The sequence below is a fragment of the Copadichromis virginalis genome, linkage group LG22 (assembly GCF_057382275.1).
Source record: "Copadichromis virginalis isolate Kocher_CV1m ecotype Utaka linkage group LG22, C_Virginalis_male_GT1.1, whole genome shotgun sequence".
NCBI classification, from domain to species: Eukaryota; Metazoa; Chordata; class Actinopteri; order Cichliformes; family Cichlidae; genus Copadichromis; species Copadichromis virginalis.
Window position 1 is genome coordinate 479,341 of NC_140638.1, and position 25,660 is coordinate 505,000.

The 25,660-nt window shown below is 47.6% G+C and overlaps 1 protein-coding gene across 3 annotated transcripts in view; it reads left to right on the forward strand.

Moving 5' to 3' along the window:
• The window catches only part of LOC146682309 (semaphorin-6D-like), a 93,171-nt gene that overhangs the window by 18,302 nt on the left and 49,209 nt on the right, over window positions 1-25,660 (forward strand). The window lies entirely within an intron of this gene.

A 25,660-nucleotide genomic window follows, 5' to 3' on the forward strand; every position in this document is an offset into this window, starting at 1 on the left:
TTGTTGTGTTGGTGTTTGCGGTGTTGTGTTGGTGTTTGCGGTGTTTGAGTTGTTGTGTTGGTGTTTGCGGTGTTTGAGTTGTTGTGTTGGTGTTTGCGGTGTTTGAGTTGTTGTGTTGGTGTTTGTGGTGTTTGAGTTGTTGTGTTGGTGTTTGCGGTGTTGTGTTGGTGTTTGCGGTGTTTGAGTTGTTGTGTTGGTGTTTGCGGTGTTTGAGTTGTTGTGTTGGTGTTTGCGTTGTTGTGTTGGTGTTTGCGGTGTTGTGTTGGTGTTTGCGGTGTTTGAGTTGTTGTGTTGGTGTTTGCAGTGTTTGAGTTGTTGTGCTGGTGTTTGCGGTGTTGTGTTGGTGTTTGTGGTGTTTGAGTTGTTGTGTTGGTGTTTGCGGTGTTGTGTGGTGTTTGTGGTGTTTGAGTTGTTGTGTTGGTGTTTGTTGGTGTTTGTGGTGTTTGAGTTGTTGTGTTGGTGTTGTTTTGTGTTGGTGTTTACGATGTTGGTGTTTGCGGTGTTGTGTTGTGTTGGTGTTTGCGGTGTTGTGTTGCTGTTGTTTTGTGTTGGTGTTTACGATGTTGGTGTTTGCGGTGTTGTGTTGTGTTGGTGTTTGCGGTGTTGTGTTGCTGTTGTTTTGTGTTGGTGTTTGCGATGTTGGTGTTTGCGGTGTTGTGTTGTGTTGGTGTTTGCGATGTTGGTGTTTGCGGTGTTGTGTTGTGTTGGTGTTTGCGGTGTTGTGTTGGTGTTTGTGGTGTTTGAGTTGTTGTGTTGGTGTTTGTGGTGTTTGAGTTGTTGTGTTGGTGTTTGAGGTGTTGTGTTGTGTTGGTGTTTGCGGTGTTTGAGTTGTTGTGTTGGTGTTTGCGGTGTTTGAGTTGTTGTGTTGGTGTTTGTGGTGTTTGCGGTGTTGTGTTGCTGTTGTTTTGTGTTGGTGTTTGCGATGTTGGTGTTTGCGGTGTTGTGTTGGTGTTTGTGGTGTTTGTTGGTGTTTGTGGTGTTTGCGGTGTTGTGTTGCTGTTGTTTTGTGTTGGTGTTTGCGATGTTGGTGTTTGCGGTGTTGTGTTGTGTTGGTGTTTGCGATGTTGGTGTTTGCGGTGTTGTGTTGTGTTGGTGTTTGCGGTGTTGTGTTGGTGTTTGTGGTGTTTGAGTTGTTGTGTTGGTGTTTGTGGTGTTTGTTGGTGTTTGTGGTGTTTGCGGTGTTGTGTTGCTGTTGTTTTGTGTTGGTGTTTGCGATGTTGGTGTTTGCGGTGTTGTGTTGTGTTGGTGTTTGCGATGTTGGTGTTTGCGGTGTTGTGTTGTGTTGGTGTTTGCGGTGTTGTGTTGGTGTTTGCGGTGTTTGAGTTGTTGTGTTGGTGTTTGCGGTGTTGTGTTGCTGTTGTGTTGTGTTGGTGTTTGCGATGTTGGTGTTTGCGGTGTTGTGTTGTGTTGGTGTTTGAGGTGTGAGGGTGTCTGCACGACTTCAAACTGAAAGTAGAAACAGCAGCGGGCGCTATGGTAACCGCTAACTAAACGTTAGTGTTAGCCGAGGTCGCCGTTTGCACTCGTGTTTCTGGTGTTTGATGATGACGTAAGGTTAACCCTGGCATGTTGTGAGCTGTGACGATCTGAGGAGGTCAAAGGTCATGTCCTTCCTGTCCACTCTGACCTCAGTGTGAGGTCGTCCAGGTTAGAGCCTCACTGTGTAGTCAGTCTCGTCTTTGTTCCCCTCAGTGTTTGTGTTTATTTGTCACTTCTGCACAGCACCTATAATTTCATTGCACCTGTACAGTGACAATAAAGGGCTATTCTATTCTATTCTATTCTATTCTATTCTATTCTATTCTCTTGCAGGGAAGCGGAGGTGTGAAGCTTTCCCCTGAAAGGTTTTGGTGTGTCTGTGCTCTCTGTCCCACTTCGGCCTGTTTTTCCTTCCTAAGGTGTAAATCTGTGTCTCTGTGTTTGACCTGGTTTCCATCACGTGTCTGCTCCGTCACCCTCCGATGAAGCGGGGTGGGGTGCTTGGACGGAGGATGGCGGCTGACCTCCGGGGCTGACTTCTGGCGACTGATCTCTGGCGGCTTGCCTGGAGCCGGCCCACTTTAAACGGGTGCTGTTCATTTGTTTTTTCACCGTGTCCCAAATTTGTGCTTCCTGTCTGAGCCAGAAACCGGAGCTGAGGAGGAACTCCAGACTCTGGGAGCTAAACGCTTGTGTGGGAGTAACCGTTCTCATTTTGTCAGGGAGGCCTCGGTGGAGGTTTCACGCAGCTCCTGCAGTGAAGTTTCCTTCGAGGGTCTGAAGTGAATTAGACTGATGGAGTGTGTCGGCGTGTTAGCACGAGGCGTTCTGTCCAATGTTAGGTCTGGATACAGGAACAAAGCAGAAGCTGCTGCCTCGTTGAGGTGACGGGACACAGGCAGATATCGCCTCAAAGACAGAAATGTGGATTTTATTTAAAGTGCGTGGATGTGAGAGTGTCGCTGCAGGATATTCTGAAAGATCACAAAACAAAATCAGGCTGTGAAATCTCAGCGCAGAGCCTCGCTTCCTTTCAGCCAGCATCAGCCAACAATATGGCCTGCACACACACACACCTGTACGTACGCACACCTATGCACATGTTACGAGCAGCTCCTATCAGAAGCTTCGGGTAATTGTAGTCGTGTTGGACTCGACAGGTAAACGCAGCACGCCTGGTTTAGCTAACTCAGTGAGATGAGCTGGAAAAGAACTGATTGAGTTTTTTTTCAAGGAATCAGCTGGATTTGATGCCGGCACGCTTTGGACGGGGCGGCGGCGTTTCAAAGATCGCCCACAGGTACTCGCCGAGCGCTTGATTAAACCGCTCTGATCTCGCTGTTTCGATCCCTGGCTGCTCCGGCCTGCGTGCCAAAGTGTCCGTGGTTAAGGTGCTGAACCTGGTGCTGAACCTGGTGCTGCTCCTGATGCGTTTGTCAGTGTGTGTGCGCGTGTGTGAGTGTGCGTACGTGCATGTGTGTGCGTGTGAGTTCAGTGGTCTAAATATGATGCTGAGAAAAGTCGACTCCCCCCGCGCAGCATCCTGAAACAGGATTACACGTCAGGCTTATTCCAGCACAGAGACGATGTACGCGTCACGTTTATTAGAGATCAGGCTCCTCCGGGCCGTCACGCCCTTACAGCAGTGAGTTGTGGGTAGCTGGAATCCTCTCGGATATCAGCGGGGTTAATCACAAGGGCCAATATTTCAATCAGATGGAAAAAGCTGAAAATTTGCCGCGAGCTTGTTCTGCTGCCGAGCCTGAGAGAGAAACTTATGGGCTCTGGGAGCGTTTCAGACGCGGCGAGGTCACAGAGCCAATCTGATTCTCGTTTCCGTGAACGTGTCACAGACGGGCTGCAGGAATAACTGTGCTGTGTTGATCTGGGATCATCTAACATTGAATGTTTCACATGATAGTTTAAACACAAACGTGTTTGAATGGCACAGCTCGCTGACGCCATGTTTTACGTGGGCAGGGATGAGTCCAAAGGGGGGCACGGGGGCACTACACCATATTTATTTCACATTGAAAGTGAAATGATATAAAATCGAGTGTTAATATTAAAAAGTAAAGCTTTTTCCAAGCACTAGTAAAACTGTGAGGGTTGGTTGAACATCATAACGTCTGTATTCAGCAGCACAGACACAAACCTGAGGATGCTGAGACACTGTTCTTCATCCGTCACAACACACACACACACTTCAAACCACACCAAACTCACACAGCCTTCCAGAAACACAGCGAAGAGGAGTTTGTCCTGCCTTGGATGTGATTGCATATTTATCGTATTTTATCTGACTTTGTCCTCAGAGACCGCGATCACGTTAAAAGTCCTGATGAGTCCACAAGACAAATTACTGTGTGTGTGTGTGTGTGTGTGTGTGTGGCTGCCATTAGGCTCCCACCCTTCATTTGTCTAATGGATGAAGACTTAAGCCCCCTTAAAACACAACGTGCACGCTCACTGCATGTGCACGGTGATCCATTAATTAGCTTAAGTGGACCCTCAGCGCACCCACCCACCCCCCCCGGCGCGTCCTCGGTGAGAAAGCATCTGTAAAAGTCAGCTGATTTATCTGTGACGTTTCAGACTCTGAGCCCCACCCCCCCCCCACCCCCCGGCCATCCTCTGAGATGTTTCCAGGCAGTTTTCCAGATTTTCCAGAATCCCGGTATTTATCCCTTAAAGGGGCGGAGCAGCAGCTTATCTGAGAGCCTCGGCCTTTTCTTCTTTGTGATTGGCTCCGCTTCGTCCCGGAGCCGTGAGGAATGTTGCCTCCAGGGGAATTTTCCTTCATCTATTCCTGAGACGACGCCGATGGGGCTGCAATGTGGAGGGTGCTCAACATGAGACTGGAGGACCCGGGGGGGTGCGTTAGTCCCGTTCTGGGGACCGGGCTCAGCGTGTCATTCAGATTCAGGGAAGCTTTATTTACCGTTTCATAAGTACAAAATATCAATAACAAGAACTATGTCTGTGAAGGTTCTCAGTCATCCAGGTCATCGTAGTCAAAGGAGCTTGCAAAGAAAAGCGTCTGGACTTCTTTAAGTTGCTTGAAGACGTTTCACCTCCCATCCAAGAAGCTTCTTCAGTTCTAAGGTCAAATGGTGGAGAGTCCTTAGAACTGAAGAAGCTTCTCGGATGGGAGGTGAAACGTCTTCAAGCAACTTAAAGAAGTCCAGACGCTTTTCTTTGCAAGCTCCTTTGACAATAACAAGAACTGTTTCCATGGTAACTAGGAGGAGAAGCTGGAGGGCAGACAGAGGCAGTTTTCAGATGTGAGCATGTTGGAATAATAGGGTTAATCCAGCATCGGCACAGAGCTTTAAACACACCTGCACACACCGAGGAAAGCCAAAACGATGGAGCTGTGCAATCAGAGCCAGTCATTTCCTGCTGGAAGAGCAGATTCAAGCTCAGGAGAGAGGTCAGACTCCATCAACCAGCTTAAACAGGTGTTCTTACCTGAAGAAGGTTTTACTGGAAAGTAGAGCTGGGCGATAGAATGATAACGATATGTATCGCGAGATAACTTTTACTCGATAGAGAAATTAAGCTATCGCGATAGACCTCGCCGCTCTTGTCCTCTTAAAAAAAAAAAAAAAAAAAAGGTCAGCCAATCCAAATTAAATAGTGCAGAGCCGAACCAATCACAGCCGCAGCGTCACGTCGTGTGACTTGTTACGTACAGCACAAGTGCCAAGCCGCACGTGTGTTTGTTTGGGAAGCAGCCAGCGGGTAATGGAGGAATCTAGCGCCACCTGCTGCTTTGGCGTGTTCATAGCAGCGTTTTCCTTCATTTCTGCCTTTATGTGTGGACGGGATTATTTTTTAAAACGAAAACGGAAAATCTCCGTTTTCAAAAATACCCGTGTACGTGTGGACGTAGCCTCGGTCTCTGACTGGAAGCGCTAATTCGTCATTCGGCTTTTGTCAGACTAACGTAACTGTTAAAACTGTTTGAAAAGCTCAGCTATACAACAAGGAGAGATTGAGAATTTCCTTTTAGTTCTCAGTTTATTTGATATTGACAAAAGTTAGTCAGTTTTGTCTGTTCTTCTGTAAAACAAACTAAGATTTATGTTTAGAATTAATATTTTGTTTCTAAGTGGAATTGACAATTTAGTCTGTTTCGTTTGTTCTATTTTGAAACTTAAACGCTTTAGCGGCTGCCTTTTGTGTAGTTTGCAATATTTGCCTTTATTTATCTGAAAAAGTCTCATGTTCCTTAAGTACATCTACCCTGTTGAACTTATTATGGGAAATAAATATTTAAATCAAAACAAGCTGCTGATTATTTCACATTTTACTTGTGAGCAACGGCACATTTAAATCTTACAAATATAGTTATTTGGCTGATATCGTGATAGATATCGTTATCGCCTGAAATGAAAAAAACATATCGTGATATGAAAAAATCTCATATCGCCCAGCTCTACTGGAAAGCAGATCAGAGACTTAAGGATTAATTTGCTGAGGAGCAGCAGACCTCAGACCCGCAGCAGAAAGCTGATTTATTGATCCGTTTCTGGATCAGCTGTGCAGGTGAGCACTGACTCGCTGCTTCTTCTTCATGTCTTTGTTTCCTGTGATCACACACAGACGGCACGAGGAGGAGAAACGCTGCTTTGACTTTATAGTTTGGACCTCCACCTCCTCCTCCACCTACTCCTCCTCCTCTCAGCTCAGCTTTGTTTTAGTTTGGTTCTGATTAGCAGCGTCTCTGTGAGTCCGTCAGGGTCAGTTGTCTGTCTGAAACCACACACACAGTTCAGAATAATCCTTCTTCATATGACTGCCCTTAGTGCAGCTCATCATCTGCCACTGTTTCCATGGTAACAGCAGGAGCAGGAGGTGATAGCTTTGATAGCTTTGTTCTGATTGGCTGGCTATATCCTGTCTCTGTGACATCACACACAGCCAAGAGCAGAAAAAACTCTGTGAGCCTGAGTGTTTCATGCAGACGCCTGGAGGAGGAGGAGGCCGCGTTTTGGCTGCCGTGCTGACTTTAATCATCGGCTGACGCTCGTCATGTGACCTCAGCTGAAACGCAGAGTGAATTTAGCTGTTTGGAGGAAGTAAGAGTGTGACATCCTCGTGCTCGGCTGGTCGGGAAGCTGCTCAGCGTTTATCGTTGGCAGTGATGGGGAAGAATGTGTTTTTAACAACCGCAGCCTGGCTCTGTGTGACGGCAGCTTTCAGTGTTGGTGTGTTGGAGAAAAACACTCACTGAACAGGGACGACTCACACTGACTGACTTTGACTCCCACCTCCACTGCTAGGCGAGCTTCAGAGGGTTGGTTTGGGCTAAAGCACGCCCCCGACAGGTGGAGCTGGGAATGACACGTCTCCTTGTTCTAAACTCCATCCTTCATTAGCTTCTCTGTCAGCTTCATTAGCATGATGCCAGTCATCATCACACACAGTGCTGCAGTGATGGCTGTTAGGCTCATTGGCTCTGTTGTTTTCCTGTCAGTGAGCATCTTTGAGCAGCAGATGGGGGGTGCAGCTCAATCAGCTGTTTGAGGCGCTCAGCTTCATCAGAACAGTCACAGTTAGACTGTTTGATCATATACGGCTACAAACATCAGGTATGGCTTTTAATAAGAGCGGCTCATGTGCACAGGCCTGCATCCCCACAGACTTCTGTGAGTTTGAGTTTCATGGTGTGAATAAACGAGGAGCTTGGACAGGAAGCGAGTGAAGATGTTACAGCTCCTGTAGTGTTTCAGAGTAGATCCTGGTGAGGAACTCGTTCTGGATTTAATGGTTCTGTTGTAAACAGAAATGGATAAAATTCCCGGCCGTACACTGTCAGCACTAACACACACTGACAGCAGCAGGCTTGCTTACACTAATGAATGGAGAAAACTGCAGGACTCTGGTCCTAAACTAGAATGACCACAGGTGTGTGTCCCTCTGTGTTAGCCCTGTGACAGGCTGGCCACCTGTCCAGGGTGTAGCCCCGCCTCTGCTGGGGGGGTAGAGAAGAGCCGGTGACCCTACACTGGTCTGAAAGACGGAGCTGCGTGTGATTGATGTGACTGCATGGAGGACTCAGACCTGTGTGCAAAACACACCAACCAGAAGCCAGAAATGGAAGCTGTTCACCTTCAAAATAAAACTCATCAACTAGTCAGGGAATACTCATTTGTCCTTAGCAACCACTGGCCATGGCAACACGTTTGTAGGCCTGCAGAGCGAGAGCGGCCTGCGTGAGGAACAACATGAGAGATCCCAGAGGTGGAGCTCGTTACACGTGTACGGCGTGAAGCTGAGCTGCAGCATCAATAACCTGTCAGATGTTATTTTTTGTGATTGATTGTTATAATAAGCTGGTCAGACGTTAGTTTATGGCTGTGTGACTCGATGAACTTACATATGAAGCAGTTTACCTGTGCAGTGAGGGAAACCGCTGCTCTGAGCCTCAGAGCCGCGAACACGCCCTCGTCCTGTCCTGCAGAGTCGGTGATGGCCGGCGTTTCGGTGTTTCAGCAGTGTAAGTGTCAGAGAGACACGGCACCCTGACAGGCTGCAGAAACACCAGCTGCATACATTTAACACCTCAGTGTGTGTGTGTGTGTGGTTTGAGACTGCAGCACGCTCACCGCACACTTTCTGAAAAACCTCCGAATGTTGGAGTGTTTCCGGATTTCAGCTGTCAGTCAGGCGCGATCCGAGCTGTGCCGGCTCTCTGACAGTTTGAGGCCGCCGCTCGCTCGGCGCCTCGCTGTATTCGCATCTCTGCTGACCTGTTTCTGTGTGAGGCCAGTGCTGCTGCTGTTCAGACGTTTGCACTCTAAACTGCTTTCTGATGCTCTGTGCCACGAGTTTAACATTTATTGACCAAAGTGCTCCACAGCCATCATCGTCGGCCTGGTTTTAAGTAAAATCACTGAGAGCCGAGGAGGCGGAGCCTTTGTCTTCTTAAAAAGAGTCACGTTTGTCCTGAAGCGCTAAAGCCAGCCGTGCAGCTCCAACCTGAAGCTCGCCGTCCTTTTAAATGAAGGAGTACTAAACATACAAGTCGCTGGACTGTGGAGATGCTGTCGCGTAGCTGCTCTGAGGTTTTCATGCTTTGGTTCTGAGACGTTCTTTGTATTTGTGCTGCATTTAAACTAACCTCTGTTTCTTTGTCTTTTTCCATGTGCCGTCTGTGTCTGACCACCGCTCCTCAACAGGTATGTGAGACATGAAAATGTCTTTGCTTTTGCTGTCATGTTTGTGGCTTTTCTCTCACCTGTACAGGTGAGCGCTGGTGTGGTTTGGTGATGAGCTTTTGAAATGGTTTGTTTGTGTAATATTCTCTGTCTTATCGTCATGGATATCACAAGTTTACACAAACTTACTGGATTAAACTTGATGTTAGCCGTGTTGGTGTTTTCTGACAGAGCAGCGCCCCCTGCTGGTTTAAGTTGCATTTACAGGATAAATCTTGGGCCTGTTACGTTGAGCTCTGAGGTTTTAAACCTTAATAGGTTAAAGAAGAGTCGAGTCTGGTGTTTGTTATTTCTGTTGCGTGCTCGTGGTGTTGCTCAGGGAAGCGTCCTGGGGCCTTTATCGTTGTAGAAAAAGGAATCGACTTGCCTGCTCGTCGTTATGCAGGCTGTGCTCTGAAAATGAATGAGCAGCAGTATTTTGGGGGCTGAGCTCAGTTTAATCAGTAAATATTGCATATTTATGGTTATCTTCAGCAGAGAAGAGTTGGCTGCAACAAAAACCCAGCAGAGGACAAAATGAACCAACCAGCACGCTGTTATCAAGTAAAATTACAGATCAGTCCCTTGCTGCCTGTTTGGAAAGGATTTAAAAAGCGTGTTGCAGACTGAGCGTGTGCAGCTGCAGCTCTCGCAGTGATTAAAGCGACTGAGCTTTTTATGAAAAATCCACTTTTTGGAGCAAATGAAAAAGTTCCCGTTTTTGTCCCCGCTCCTCCAGAATGTAAAGTGTGACGGCAGCGAGGCTGCCAGCACCGCTTAACTTCACTTCACTGAGTTTTAACAGCTAATCTGCCAGATGGTGAGCTGTACCCGAGCCGAGATGGAGAAATTCCCAGGTTAACTTGTCTGAACACGACCCAAATCAGCATCGCGCCAGCAGGCAGCTCGCACAGGTGGGGGGCTTTTCTGCGTCCTCGTCTCAGAAGCTTCGGGGACCGAGAGAAAAACGGTCAGAAACGATGGACTGCTGGTTCACGGTGTCAGGTGTCTGCTGCTGCTCCACCCGTGATCTTCCTCGTGAGTCAGTGACTGATGGTGGAAAACACATCGGCACTCTTTATCTTCTCCTCGCACTGACAGGACTCTGCTTTTCACTGTGAGAGAAATCTGAGCCGATGTCGACGATCAGAGAAACCTGCAGCCTTCGGCTCGGGATTTACAGCCGTCTGACGTCTGCAGACGCCAACGTTTCACCAAGAAAATGACGTTTGTGTTTCGCTTGGAGAAACCAGAAGGAGCAGCACGCTGCAGCGACTCTGGTGTGTCAGCAGCCCCCAGTTTCCTGCAGATATACAGTTGTGCCTAGCTTAGCACAGACTGATAGCGGCGGGCCGTTATCACGGCGCTTCGCTACATTTGGATCTGTTTGGACAGCTGCAGTGGTTCAGCTGCCAAATAATCACGACTGCACTATTTCAGGGAAACTGCTGTGTTTCTGTCCAAACTTTGATGACACATTTCTGTGTTAGCAAATCAGGGCCAAGCATCAGCGTTGCCATGGTAATCCAACGCTGAGCACCACAGCTTCATCACGTTCATGTTTAAACTGATGTCTGGACCGTACACCGTATATAAAAGATGGGCATGCTCTGTAAAGCCTCAGTGTTAGTGAGTTGGCCTATCAGTTACCAGCTCAGGAGCTCTGTCAGCTCTGACCTCACAGCAGCCGTGTTATTGGTCAGACACACTCCGCACGTCAGCTAGCAGCTACAGCCACCTGTGTCACCATACACCTGACGGTCAATGGGGCCACGCCCCCACAAACAGCTGTTGTATGAATAAATATGTTTATTTTAACATGGCAGTCTCTGGGGACTGACTCACTGCTGCCCCTGCTGGATGTCTGGGGAACTGCAGGTTTCTTTGTCTTTGTGAAGCTTCGATGCTCACGTCTCAGAGAAAGAGATGGAGGTGATCTCTGCAGGCGACGCTCTAATCCCGCCGAGAGCAGATTAACCCCTGAGAGAGAGCTTCTGTGTCGTCAGATCTCAGCAGTAATCTGATTTAGACCGACTGTCGCCGTCTCATCTGTCTCATCCCCTCATCCTCTGACCTCGTCTTCTCTCCTGCCTGTTTTCTCTCATCCTCCTCTTCCTCTGACCTCGTCTTACTTTAATCCGTCTTTGCCGCTTCTTCCTTCAGCCTCCTCCCCGCAGAGCCTGTCTTTCCGTTGCCACGGCAGCCGTGGTATCCCAGCATGCTCGGCAGGGGGCTCTGACTGTGGAGTGGCCGAGCGTCTGCTCGTGTCAGAGCTGAACGTGACGAAGCAGAGGCAGAAGTGATGAGGGAGGCAGGAAGAGAGCAGATAGAGGATCAGACGGGAGGAGGCAGGTCAGGCTGCGTCCTCTTGCTGTTTCTCAGAGGAAGTACGACGACTGAACCAGTGTTTAAAAACCAGCTTTAAGCTAAAGTCTCAGTTATCATTGAATATGGAGAGTTTCTGTTTGGCTCACAGAGGCCTCAGAACATCATTATTAATCACATGTGACCTCAACTGCAGCCATGAGACGTCACAGGTCAGCTGGTAACAGAGAAACAGCCTCAAACCTGCGTTCTGTCTGAAGGTCAGCAGGGGGCGATGGTAAGACTTCTACAGGAGGATTCCTGACCTTTGACTCACCAACAGTCATGTCAAGGTAATCAAACGACCCCCTATGAGCGAACACGTTGGAGACAGTAGGAAGGAAAAACTCGCTTCTAACAGGAAGAAACCTCCAGCAGAACCAGGCTCAGTAAGACTCTGGTTAGATACCTAGAGCAGGGAGATATGGCCAAAAATATTTATCACGATATATATTTGAAAATTTGCGATAACGATATAACTGACGATATAATTGATGCGAGACAAAATACAACTCCACAACATTACTAGCGCAAAAAGACAACCTTCCATTTATTTTCACTTAAACAAGAAGCTGGTTTTTATGCATTAAAGCTTTATAAAAATGTAACAGTGCAAATGCAAATTCCTTGCTGAAAGTTTAACCAAAAGGCATTTCCAGTGAAAATGGGCTGACATATCCTGAGCATAACCATGTATAATATCCACTGAAGTTAAAAAGAGGTGCTTTGCAACATTAAACTGCAGTGTGCAGTACGTATTTTTCGGAACACAAGGTGCGCGGGATTATAAGACACATTAAGCGAAACAAAGCAGTCAGATAAATCAAACTTTATTAAACTCATTCTTCTTGCTTCCTCCACTTCTGTACCATTGATTCATTAATGTTGAATTCTCTGGCAGCTGCTCTATTCCCATGTTGTTGCAGTATATTAATGACTAACCTCGTATTGTGGATGGATTATCTCAGTTGTTCTCCTGACTGAAGTTTGGTCCGTTTACAGCATCCTGCCATGCGATTGCATTTGTCTCTAACCATGAAGAACCTTCACGTTAACTTTTATAAGTGGAAAAGTGTTAGTGTTCGTCCTCCAGCTTCACTGTTTATGTTATGCTAACATAGCTGTGTCGCTAGCGATCAGGTAGCACATCATTATATACCAGCTAGCCCAACTTCAGTAACCCTACAAACGTCACTGCTGTTTAGTTTCCTGTCTTCATTTATGTTGGAAGTGATAGCAGAGCTGTACGTTTGAATTTTTTCAGAAATCTCTCAGTCAGAACATGCTATATCATGCTTAGGTAACTAGCGAAACTAGCGAGCTAACTTCCGCTAGCTTCCTGCTAACTTCTAACTCCGTTAAATGTAATAACTTTTGTTTTCATGGATGCCTGGAAGTTAAACTTCATAGTTACACCTGGTAAAGCAGCAATGCTGATCGTTTTATTAAAGATGAAAGAATTTAGACAGTTTTTAACTCTCAGTGATGCTGCAGTGTTGTTTGACCTGAAGCATACGGAGTTTAGGACCCAGATTTAAGAGCATCTTAGTCCGACAAATACGACAATAACGACGGCCGCTTGCATGTTCTGCAAAAAAATGTGCTTTGTCGTGTATCTGACGGACAAACACCAAACCAGTTCCACATCACTGAAGTTGCACCATTTTTACAAACCAATTCTGGTTCATCTGTTTCACTCAACAATCGGCCATGTGCGTATGAAAACAAAGGCGCTGCGCATGCGCGTTTTACTCATATTCTATCGCGATATTTCATTTTCCTATCGTTGCCTAACATTATACCGGTATTACCGTGAACGGTATAATATGGCGCAGCCCTAATATTTCTAAGCTTTTCGGGGCCGAGTACAATAACCTCAGTTTTATCTGAATTAAGAAGCAGAAAGTTAGCGGCCATCCAGCTCTTTATGTCTTTAAGACATTCCTGCAGTTTAACTCATTGGTGTGTGTTATCTGGCTTCATGGACAGATAGAGCTGGGTGTCATCTGCATAGCAGTGTAAATGTATGCTATGTCTTCTAATGATGCTGCCTAAGGGAAGCATGTATAATGTAAACAGAATTGGTCCTAGCACTGAACCCTGTGGAACTCCATAATTAACCTCAGTGTGTGAAGAGGACTCTCCATTTACATGCACAAACTGGAGTCTATTAGATAGATATGATACAAACCACTGCAGTGCAGTACCTGTAATACCTACAGCATGTTCTAATCGCTCTAATAGGATATTATGGTCGACAGTATCGAACGCTGCACTGAGGTCTAGCAGGACAAGCACAGAGATGAGTCCACTGTCAGAGGCCATAAGAAGATCATTTGTAATCTTCACATGTGGTCTGCAGACTGACCGGTCTGCGTGTCATGATGTTTGTGCTGTTCGCTGCTTTTCTTTCATTTCTGCAGCCAATCACAGCAGCTCTTGTTCTCGCAGTGGTTGGCTGCAGGCTTGTTTTGTGGTGCACATCTGTGCAGCTAGGCTCATGTAGCAGCAGTGTGGCCTCAGAGGGCGGGGTGGGTGTGTTGCTGTAACGGGTGGAGAAATGAGGAGAAATTAATTCATTCAACAAAGGTCCTCAGAGAGATACATGTACAAACGTGTGTGTGTGTAGGCACAGTTTGGCAGGCGATTGTTCCTCCTTTGTGTAGCCTTCATTGCCTGTGTGTGCATGCATATGTGTGTGTGTTTGTGTGCGCGCATGTGCGTGCGTGTGTGTGTGAGTGAGTGGGAGGTACACAGTGAGATGCATCTCCTGGCTGGTTGCAGCTCTAACAGCAGATCCTGCCTCGTGGTGGGCGTGGACAGACCTCCTCATTCACCTGCAGGTGTGCGCTGACACACACTGAAACACTTGTGTTACCTGGGTGAATGTCCGCCCGCTCAGTGCTCTCTTCTTCTTGTTTTGTTGGTGTTGTGTATGAATGAAAGTCTCTGGTGTGCGTCCCTTTGAAGCTCTGAGGTTTGAATTCGAGTGTTTGAGTCGATTGAAAAACAGCCACAGAGCAACGAGCAGCAGGAAACGCGTGTGGTCGCAGGTGAAGGTCAGGTGACCTCGAGGGTCAGATGGGTTTGTGCTTCAGTTTGTCTAAATCCAGAAAAGCTCCACCTGTTGGTGACCGCTCAGTGTCAGAGGCCACCAACGAGGCATTGTGAGCATGGGCAGAGTAACGAAGGCGTAACGCTGTCACTGAAGAATCTGCAGACTGTCTGGTGTTCAGTGGGCGGCGGCGGTCTGCGAGGACGCTCGCTGTGATGAGATTTCATTTGTGTGAGGCCGCCTGCATTTCCACGGCAATTATGAACCACATTTATTTTATTGGATGATTGGACTCTGTGATGAGCCTTTTAGCCTTACAATGAGTGATTATTTCGGGCTTTTTGTGAATCCAATAAATTGGCCTTTAAAACGAGAGCGAGGGAGGCGGGCTGCGGCGAGCCACCGCCGCTCAGTTTGCATTTTGATGGAAAGAGTGGAATATGTGAGCGCCACGCGGCGAGGCTTAAAAACACAATGAATCTCCTCCAAATGAGCACAAAGTCATTTACTGCGAACAGCTCAGTGAGTCACACTGTGTGTGGTCAACACACGTGCACGCACACAAACACACACACACACACACGATGACATTCAGTGTTGTCATCAGACGATCTGTCTTTGTTATCGCTGCTGTCGAGAGGAGCTTGTTAGTCTGAGAGATGTTGGCCAGCAGGAGGGTGAGTGTGTGTCTGTGTGTGTGTGGCTACACTGTAAGTCGACTTCCTTTTGGACATCAAACATTGGTGGATATTGGTCGTGGTGGGCGGGTCATGTGGTGTTCACCTGGGCGGGAGCGTGTCGTGGCACAGGTGAGTGTGAGCGGTCGTTGCCTGTGAGGTCAGCTCGGCGCCCGGCTCAGCTTTTGGATCCATTTTCAGGCGTCTTTCCGGTCAGTCCGGCAGAGACGGAAACGTCTGGCGGAGCAGCCTGTGTGCTTTCCTGCGGCGTCACATCCAACCGGCCCGTCTGTGCGGGCGGCGAGGAAAACCACGTGGTGCTGCTGTTAGGCTGTTATTTAAGATGATGGATGACGGGATCTGAGCATGCTCAGTTCAGAGGCAGCACCAAATCACAATGACACGCCCACCAGTCGCTCCAGGCACTCGATGATTATGATTACTATCAGTATTATTTGATTAACTCGATGAATCGGTTTAAATGTGAGACATTAGAAATGGTTTCTGGAGTCTTTCCTTCAGTATGTCCAGATTAAAAAAAATACTGTGACATCACTGTTGATCTTTCTGCTTTTATGTCACTTTAATGGACCTGTTTGGACCTGTTGTCTTAGTGGACTGAGGTCAATGGTCACGTGGGCAAAGGTCCTGCTGTCCAATCAGTGATTGATCTAAAAATAAAAGCATTTCCAGTCCAGCCCCCCGACCCCCTCCTTTCTAACTGCAGTAATATCAGAGCCCGCTGACCAATCACATGACCAGCTGGGCTCTCTCCCTCCCCCCACGGACGGCGGTAAGCTGCCATGTTGGTAATTGTTTGACCTCTGTGAAGTTGACCCTGTGACCCAGCTACAGGCACCGTTGTTCCTGGTCTGAGCGCCACCGCCAGCATCCGAGCTTTGACCTGCTGGCCTCAGGAGGAAGCTCCAATTAAGTTGATGTCATTTGTTGCTGGTGACGCTATTCTCCAGCTCTGACCTCTGACCTCTGTGTGTTTGTGCTCCATGTTCCTTCCTGTGACTTGAACTTTGACCTTTGAATGAAACGCAGCACTGAAAATGAGCTTGCAGCAGCTTAGGAGTGCGTACCTGTGCGCCCTTTTCTGTGTCATGAGAAACAGGAAGTGCATGTTTGATTGCAGCAATTGCAGCTCCACCTGGTCCTCTGCCCTAATGTTCAGCGTTACTACAAACACACCGTCTCACTGACTGCTGCAGGTACGCCCACACCTGTGTGCAGGTGAGGGACAGCCAGGTGTGCAGCGTGTCGTTGGATTGAGACTGATGTGATGTCATTTGTGAGAAAACTGTGAGGTTGGCGGCACGGAGTGAGCTGAGCTCAGGTGTGCTCTGATGTTTTTGCCCAGGGTGTGTGTTTGTGCGCACGTGCGTGTTATCAACCAGCAGGTCGGTACCTTCAGCCGGACATCCAGCCTTCCTCACTGCTCTCTGTTGTCTTCCTCCTCACTGCTTTGATCCGTTGCTCATACCGAGGCCCGTGGCTAAGCTAGCTTTAGCTTTAGCCACTTTGGCTTTGCTAGCTTGTTTAAAACGCCTGTATTCACCTGGCTGACAGGTTTACAGGTCTGAGACTGAGGATAGTTGTCACCGGCGTGTTTGTCATGGTCGCCTTGGTTACTGTGGCTAATGTTATGTTAGCCTGTGGCTAACTAGCTCAGACCAGCTCGTGAATGCTGCTGATAAGACAAATCACCTCTCAGGTTCATGATAAAGAATGTCAGTGTTGGTGTTCAAAGGAAAACAGGAACTGGTCTGTGGGGTCCTCCTTTCTAATGACTGACCCCGCCCCCTGTTTGAAGGTTTTTGGAAGGTCTTAGATGATGTAGGGGTGGCGGCGGTGGTGGTGGTGCCTGAAACATGTTGTGGTGTAACTGCTGATACGAATCACAGACATGAAGCTAAACGTGCCCCGTGTTAAAAACTCACCTGAGCACCATAGTAAAACGGTACCGATGTCATCAGGAGAGAGGCGGGACTTGAGCATGAGGAAGTAATGAGATGTCAACGCAGGGATGAAAGTAAATCCATCAGAGTGGACGGCAGAGGCAGACGCGAGGATTAACCTCAGCAAACGATCACATGTGGGATTAGAGTCGGACAGGCGTGTGTGTCTGTGTGTGTGTCTGTGTGTGTGTGCGTGTGAGATGGGGATGAGGATGATGAGGATCAGATTTGTTGCTGAGAGGATTAATCTGCTGAATGACTGAAACTGGAACAAAGCAGCAAACATGAAAACAAAGCTCAGAGGACACTGACCGCAGCCAATCAGAGAGCCTGTTTACAGCAGCAGGTATAGATTATTGATCAGTCTGTTTGAAGTGTACATCAGAAGATCTCAGCAAGCTCGCAGTGGATGTCTGGGTGGATGTGTCGATGAATGGACGGATAGGTGGATGACTGGATATATGGACAGCTAGGTGGTGTAAAGGCAGGCGAAGCGTGTGAACGAGGAGGCCAGTCGAGCTGTTCTTCTCGCTGTTAGCGGGGGCGGGGACTAACGTTCAGCAGGCTCCTTTGTGCCAACACTTCTCCTGAAGCGGTGCCACAGCCTCACAGATGTTCTCCAACCAGCTGGTGGGTGGTCGGTGGAGGTTCGCGATGGTTACCCGTGTGCTATAACAGGCGTACAGTACTGCACCGACACCCACTGTGAGGTTGCTATGGTAACTGATGGGTCGCAGGTCAGAGATACGTGGAGATGCAGAGAAGTCGCCTTCCTCGCTGACTGCCGGTGACCAAGGCAACCTGCTCGAACCAGAGCAATCACAGTGAAGCTTTTGGTGCAGCAGCCTCTGTCTGAGGTGTTCTACACGAGTGACCATCGTGTAGTGACCTAATGGCCTCTGACCCCAGTCTCAGCGTGTGCGCTGAGGTCTGACTGGCTCAGTCTGTTTCTGTCTGTGTCACATGACCCACCTCCCTCACCTTCCTCCACGCCTGGTGGAGCTACAGGTTTCAGACTGCGTGATGTTAAAGATGACTTCGCTGCACAGATGGGACAACGAGCTGCGAGGAATTGTTGATCAGTGTCAGAGGTCGTGTTGGTAACCGTGGTAACCAGCAGGCTAGGAGTGAGGCTGAAAGCCTGCAGAGGTGTTGATACGCGACTCCTCTCCCTGTGCTATTGATCTGTCTGACCTCGTTAGGAGGGATTCCTCTAATTGGAGCCCACTAATGGCTCCTATTAGCTCGTTAGGTGAAGTTAGCTCGTGCAGAACTTCTGCTAACAAGCACGGACACTTTTCTTTGTGAGCAGGCAGTCGCTTGCTGTGCTCAGGCTACACGCCACTGAGTTCCTCTTCCTGAGAAACCAGCTCTGTTCATCCACAGGGAGCTCCTCCTCCTGCCTCACTGTTTTATTTCTCTGTGAACGAAATGAGCCGAGCGATGGGCCTCGGGCCTAATGGCAGCTGATAAGATTTCCTTCGATCTGGACTCGTGCCACCAGCCGAGAGCAGAATCCTCCAGAGAATCGATCCTGAACAAATCCAATCAGCTGCAGATGCTCGCTGAGCGGCACCAGGGGAGCCTCTTTGTTTTACACGAGGAGCTTCCTTTAATCGTGTTACTGCGTCCTGAGTTTGCCTTCAAACTTCCCCCTTAAACCCTGACTGCGTTCCTTTAGAGCACAAACTCCAGCTGGGAATGTCCTAGAATCAAATCCTTTAAAATCCAAATCTGGACAAAAACAATGTGAGGCTGAACTCTGCTGTAGCTCTCGGCCTCTGTCTTCATCTTCCTCTGTCTAAATCTGAGCTGAGCCTTAAAGCCCGCCACACGCAGCACCATTAATCATATGCCCACTACGTTCTTATTGTGGGGGTTTTAATATCCATGTCTGCTGCCCTGACAAACCTCAGGTGAAGGAGTTTTTAAGCCTCATTGATTCTTTTAATCCGGTCCAGCCCGTACCTGGTCCCACACATGAACACGGACACACACTGGACCTGGTCCTGTCGCACAGTCTACCTGTGTCTAACATGGAAGTGACTGACACTGCCTTCTCTGACCATATGGCTGTATTATTTGATGCTGCGTTTTCACGCACTACAGTTCAAACCAGCGCTCCTGTTCGCCGCTGTCGGATTATTAACCCTTCCACTGCTGCCCAGTTCCCCGCTGATCATACTGCCTAACCACTCTGGACTCTGTGGCACCATTAATAACCAGGCAGCCCAAGGCTAAAACGGACCCTTGGTTTAACGACGCCACTCGGGCTGTGAGGAGGGAGTGTCGTAGAGCTGAACGCAGATGGAAGAGGGACAAACTGCAGGTGTCTCTTCAAATCCTAAAGGACTGCTGGCGCCTCTATCAGGATACGGTCAAGGAGGCTAAAAGAAAATATTTCTCTAAGATCATTTCCTCCAACAGTCACAATCCACGTGTTATTTAACTCTACTGACTCAGTCTTAAATGCTCCACAAAGTGGCTGCTTGGAGGCCTCTCTGATGATTTTATGTGTTTTTCATTGAGAAGGTTGCAACCAAAGGAGAGTGGTGTCCCAGAGGTCTTCCAATCAGGTTTTAAAAACGTTCATAGCACGGAGTCAGCACTCTTAAAGGTTTTTAATGATATCCTCCTTTCCTGTGACTCTGGTAATCGTGTTGTTCTTGACCTAACAGCTGCCTTTGACACTGTAGACCACAACATTTTACTGACTCGCTTGCACCATCTTGCAGGCATTCGTGGTACTGCTTTGAAATGGTTTAGGTCTTATCTTTCTGACAGAACTTTTAGTGTTAACCTTTCAGGGTATGAGTCCTCCTCTGCTGCCTTTCAGTCTGGGGTCCCACAGGGCTCAATTTTAGGGCCTCTGCTTTTTTCATTATGTTTACAGCCCCTGGGAACCATCCTCAGAAGGCATGGATTACCCTTCCACTGCTATGCTGACGACTGTCAGATTGATCTGCCTCTGAAGCAGAATGATGCCTTCTCTATTAAGCCACTTCTAGCATCTCTAGAAGACATTAAATCTCGGATGTCCCTAAACTTTCTAAGATGTAATTCAAGCAAAACTGAGGTGATTCTGTTTGGTCCTAGTGGACCTTGTGAACCTTGTGTATTTTAAACCTGTTGTTACTAACCTGGGTTTTAAGATGGACAGTGATTTTAAATTAGACAGTCAAATTAGGGCTACTGTCAAGTCCAGTTTTTATCATTTAAGGCGCTTGGTAAAGATAAGACCTACTTTATCCAGGCTGCATTTTGAAACCGTAATCGATGCTTTTATTCCATCTCGTTTGGATTACTGTAATGTGCTGTATTGTGGAGTTAGTCAGCATCTTCTCTCTCGTCTGCAGCTGGTCCAAAATGCTGCTGCACGACCTTTAACCAGAACTCGCAAAAGAGAGCACATAACTCCCATCCTGGCTTCACTCCATTGGCTGCCTGTATAATTACAAAATGTTTTATGTAAGATTTATGTTTTGTGATTTATCACGTTCGGTGTGAACACAGTTCATTTAAAATTCTCATGTTTGTTTTTAAATGCTTAAAGCAGGGGTGTTAAACTCATTTTAGTTCAGGGGCCACATGGAGAGAAGTCTATTCTCAAGTGGGCCGGACTGGTAAAATCATTGTGTATATAACTTAAAAACAACAACTTCAGATTGTTTTCTTTGTTTTAATACGATCAACATAAAAATAAAGCTAGAGCCTGTGTTCAAAGTAGTACAGGCACAACATACAGTATCAGAATCAGAATCAGAATCAGAACACTTTATTGATCCCTGGGGGAAATTATTTTTTGTTACAGTGCTCCATTTTAAACCAACATTAAGACAAGACAGACAATACACTAACTAAGAATAGTACAATATATACATATATATACATACATACATACATAAGTCACTTATAAATAAATATTTGGAAAAGAAACATGTGTAGCTGTAGCAGCAAAGAGTGTGTTAAGTGGATGCGTTGTACAGGGAGATGGCCACAGGCAGGAATGATGTCCTGTGTCGTTCAGTGGTGCATCATGGGTAATCTCAGTCTCTCACTGAACGAGCTCCTGTGACTGACCAGCATGTCATGGAGTGGGTGGGAGGTGTTATCCAACATTGTCTTTATCTTGGACAGCATCCGCCTCTCCGACACCACCTTGAGGGAGTCCAGCTCCATCCCCACAACATTGCTGGCCTTACGGATCAGTTTATTAAGTCTGTTGGCATCTGCGACCCTCAGCCTGCTCCCCCAGCATGCAACAGCATAGAGGATCGCACTGGCCACAACAGACTCATAGAAAATCCTCAGCATTTTCTGGCAGATGTTGAAGGACCTCAGTCGCCTCAAAAAATAGAGACGACTCTGGCCCTTCCTGTAAAGTGCTGTGGTGTTTTTAGCCCAGTCCAGTTTATTGTCAATGTGTACTCCAAGGTATTTATAGTCCTCCACAATGTCAACACTGACCCCCTGGATTGAAACAGGGGTCAAGTGTTTCCTGGTCTTCCTGAAGTCCACGATCAGCTCCTTGGTCTTTGCCACGTTGAGCTGCAGATGATTCTGCTCACACCACGTGACAAAGGAGTCGACCACAGCCCGGTACTCTGTCTCATCATCCCTGCTGATGCATCCAACCACCGCAGAGTCATCAGAAAACTTCTGAAGATGGAGGTCTCTGTGCAGTGGCTGAAGTCTGTGGTGTAGAGGGTGAAGAGGAAGGGGGAGAGGACAGTCCCCTGTGGTGCCCCTGTGTTGCTGATCACCTTGTCAGACACACACTGTGGGAGACGTACATATTGTGGTCTTCCTGTCAGGTAATCAACAATCCAGGACACCAGAGAAGCATCCACCTGCATCGCTGCTAACTTATCACCCAGGAGGGTCGGCCTGATGGTGTTGAAAGCACTGGAAAAGTCAAAAAACATGACCCTCACAGTGCTCGCCGGCTGGTCCAGATGGGTGTAGACACGATTGAGCAGGTAGATGATGGCGTCCTCTGTTCCGAGACGAGGCTGATAAGCGAACTGAAGGGGATCCAGATGTGGTCTTACTATGGGTCGCAGCTGGTCCAGGATGAGCCTTTCCAGGGTCTTCATGATGTGGGAGGTCAGTGCCACGGGCCTGTAATCCTGGGGGCCACTGGGACGAGGCGTCTTTGGTACAGGGACGAGGCATGATGTCTTCCACATCACCGGGACCCTCTGCAGACTCAGACTCAGCATAAACAGTTTATGAAAGACTCCACACAGCAGTAGCTATTAATCATAAAACACCTCAAGTTATTTGAAAATCCTGAGGACAAAGAACAAGCACACAGCGCCTCAGTGATTCACAGAAGTATATCACAGATCACAGAAGTACATCAGGGTGTCTCATGCAGCACTTTCAGTGGGGTTGCATCGTTTATGTGACTCCTGATACCTGGCATCTTTAGCTTTCACCAGCTCATCAATATCAGGCTTCACATCCTGAGCAGCAGCTAACTTCAGGATGTGATTCGAGTGCCTGTGCGTGAGCCTTGAGCGCAGTTTTGTTTTATTTATGCTCATTACAGAGAAAACTTGCTCACAAAGATACGTGGTTCCCAACATGCACAATAGTTTTGCAGCGAGGGCATCAAGTTGGGGTAACCAGGCAAGAGATTCTGACAGAATGTGTTCAAGCCAGCTGCGGCAAATTTGCCCTTCAAATCCGAGTCACGCTGCAAGTCTGTTATTTCAAGTTGGATGCTGACGGGCAGATCGAAAGGATTCACGGTGAACAGCGAGCACAAAACTTTGAAGTCTTTCTCCAGTTCACCAAAAATCTGAAATCGTTGCTCAAACTAGTAACAGTCCCGTTATTTTATCTTTGAACCGCTTCATATCCGCAACACTTTGGAAGTGAGCTGCATCACCACCGGTGGGCTGCGTCTCCCACAATAACAGCTTCAACTTGAAATGCTGTCATGATACTGCGTGACAACTTTGTTGCGTCCTTGCAGCTGTTTGTTCAAGTTATTCAGGTCCTCTGTAACATCCACCATAAATGCAAGGTGCTGCATCCATTCTGCAGAATGAAATTCTAACACTGGTTTCCCCTTTTCTTCCATAAACTGTTCAATTTCTTCTCGTAAATCAAAGAAACGCCTCAGCACAGCACCTCGGCTCAGCCATCTTACCGCAGTGTGGTATGGCAGGCCATAGATGTGGTCTTTCTCTCTGAGAAGACTGTCAAACTGACGGTGCTTGAGGCTTCTGGATGAAATTAACAGTTTGGATGACCACCTTCATGGCGTTATCCATTTTCAGTGACTTGCAACACAAAGCCTCCTGGTGCAAAATACAGTGAAAAGTCCAAAAACCACGTCCTCCATTTGCAGATTGCACTTTATCTCTGAACCTTTTTACAACGCCTGCTTTCTTCCCGATCATTGAGGGCGCACCATCTGTAGCCAGGCTGACAGCGCGGGACCGGTCCACTCCGACCCTGTCCAACGCGCCGACGAGTGCGGTGAAAATATCAGCTGCGGTCGCTGTATCTGTCATCGGTACCAACTCCACGAACTCCTCGGTGACGGTCAATGTGTCATCAACTCCGCGGATGAAAATTGCCAGTTGTGCAACATCTGTAATGTGCCTTCATCAATTGCAACTGAAAACACAATAAATGACTATTTTTTTGTCCAAATCCGCTGAAAGATCAGAAATCCTGTCGGCAACTGTGTTTCCTGTCAGGCTGATATTTGCAAAGGCCTGGCACTTTGCAGGGCACACAATCTTAGATGCCTTCATCATACATGTTTTTACAAATTCACCCTCACTAAATGGTTTGGAAGCTAGTGCAATTTCGTTAGCAACGAGGTAGCTAGCTTTCACTGCAGCGTCACTGATGTCTCGGCTGTGAGTAAACACAGACTGCAGTTTCTTCAGACCCGCCAACAGTTCATTCACCTTCTCTCTTCTCCGCTGTCCTTGAAAGTTGTCATATTTGTCGGCATGAAGACTCACGTAGTGGCGACGGAGGTTATATTCTTTCAGCACTGCAACATGCTGGGAACACACCAAGCATACAGCTTTCACTTCCGTGAATAAATAGGAGGATGACCATTTTTCTTGGAACACTCTGCACTCTGCATCCACTTTTCTCTTTTTGACAGAAACATATTGGGCCAATGAGGGTGCCAAAGCACATCGGGTTTAAATTTCGCGGGCAAAACAAAGTAGCTCACAATTGCTATTGCGCCATCCAATGGACACAATTGGAACAGCAGTTTCTTTATTGAAAAATTGCTGCTCATTTTTATACTTTACAAAATCATCTCACGGGCCAGATTAAACCCGTTTGTGGGCCTGATCCGGCCCGCGGGCCGTACGTTTGGCACCCCAGGCTTAAACGGTCTTGCCCCAATTTACCTCTCTGAGCTTCTTCGTCCTTACCCACCCCCCAGGTCTCTCAGGCCAGCTGACAAGCTGCTCCTGGAGGTACCCAGGTCCAAGAGGAAGCTCAGAGGGGGCGGAGCCTTTCCTGCCTCAGCTGAGGTACCCAGGTCCAAGAGGAAGCTCAATTCTAATTATCATTTTATACTATTTTATTATTGCTTTTGCTATTTGTGCCAATTCTACTGTTTTAAATATTATTTGAATTATTTAAAAAAAAAAAAAGATGATATGTTTCCTCTATTTATATTATTTCTTTTTTGAACTTGTTTAATGTATCAAGTGTACAGCACCTGAAAGTGCTTTATAAATACATTGCTTTCTTGCTAGTGTTAAAGAGTACTGCACTGATTCAGCTAAAAGGTGATGTGTTGCAGGCGTGTTTCAGGCGTGTTGCAGGCGTGTTTCAGGCGTGTTTCAGGCGTTTTTCAGGCGTGTTTCAGGTGTGTTGCAGGCGTGTTGCAGGTGTGTTTCAGGCGTGTTTCAGGCGTGTTTCAGGCGTGTTGCAGGTGTGTTTCAGGCGTGTTTCAGGCGTGTTTCAGGTGTGTTGCAGGCGTGTTTCAGGTGTGTTTCAGGCGTGTTTCAGGCGTTTTTCAGGCGTGTTTCAGGTGTGTTGCAGGTGTGTTTCAGGCGTGTTTCAGGCGTGTTGCAGGCGTGTTTCAGGCGTGTTTCAGGTGTGTTTCAGGCGTGTTTCAGGCGTGTTGCAGGCGTGTTTCAGGCGTGTTTCAGGTGTGTTTCTGGTGTGTTGCAGGCGTGTTTCAGGCGTGTTTCTGGTGTGTTGCAGGCGTGTTGCAGTCATATGACAGGCGTGTTTCTGGTGTGTTGCAGTGATATGACAGGCGTGTTTCTGGAGTGTTTCAGTCGTGTTGCAGGCGTGTTACAGTCATGTTTCAGGCGTGTTGCAGGCGTGTTTCTGGTGTGTTTCAGGTGTGTTTCTGGTGTGTTTCAGGCATGTTGCAGGCGTGTTGCAGTCATATGACAGGCGTGTTTCTGGTGTGTTTCAGGCGTGTTTCTGGGGTGTTTCAGTCGTGTGACAGGCGTGTGACAGGTGTGTTGCAGGTGTGTTTCACTTGTGTTGGAGTCATGTTAGAGGTGTGTTGCAGGGGTGTTGTTGGCATGTTGCTGGTTTGATTAACATGTGTTGTTGGTGTGTTCAACATGTGTTGGAGGTGTATTACAAGTGTGTTGTCGACATGTTGCTCGTGTGTTTCAGTTGTGTTGCAGGCATGTTGTTGGTATGTTGCAGGTACTTTGTGTGTTGACCTGCAGGTTTCAGGAAAGTGTTTGTGAGTGTTTTTATTCCAAGCTGGCAATAATTTTAATGTCAGGATGTCTTCATGCAGCGAGCTGCACTGATTGGTCATCAAGCTGTGGTTCACTGTCCTCTCTTGTGATTGGTTGATGTGTTGGGCTGGTCCATGGTACACAGCCAGAGGTCCGTCCTGATGAGGCGTCTGCAATCAAAACACCACAGAGACTGTTAAAAGCAGCTCGTCAT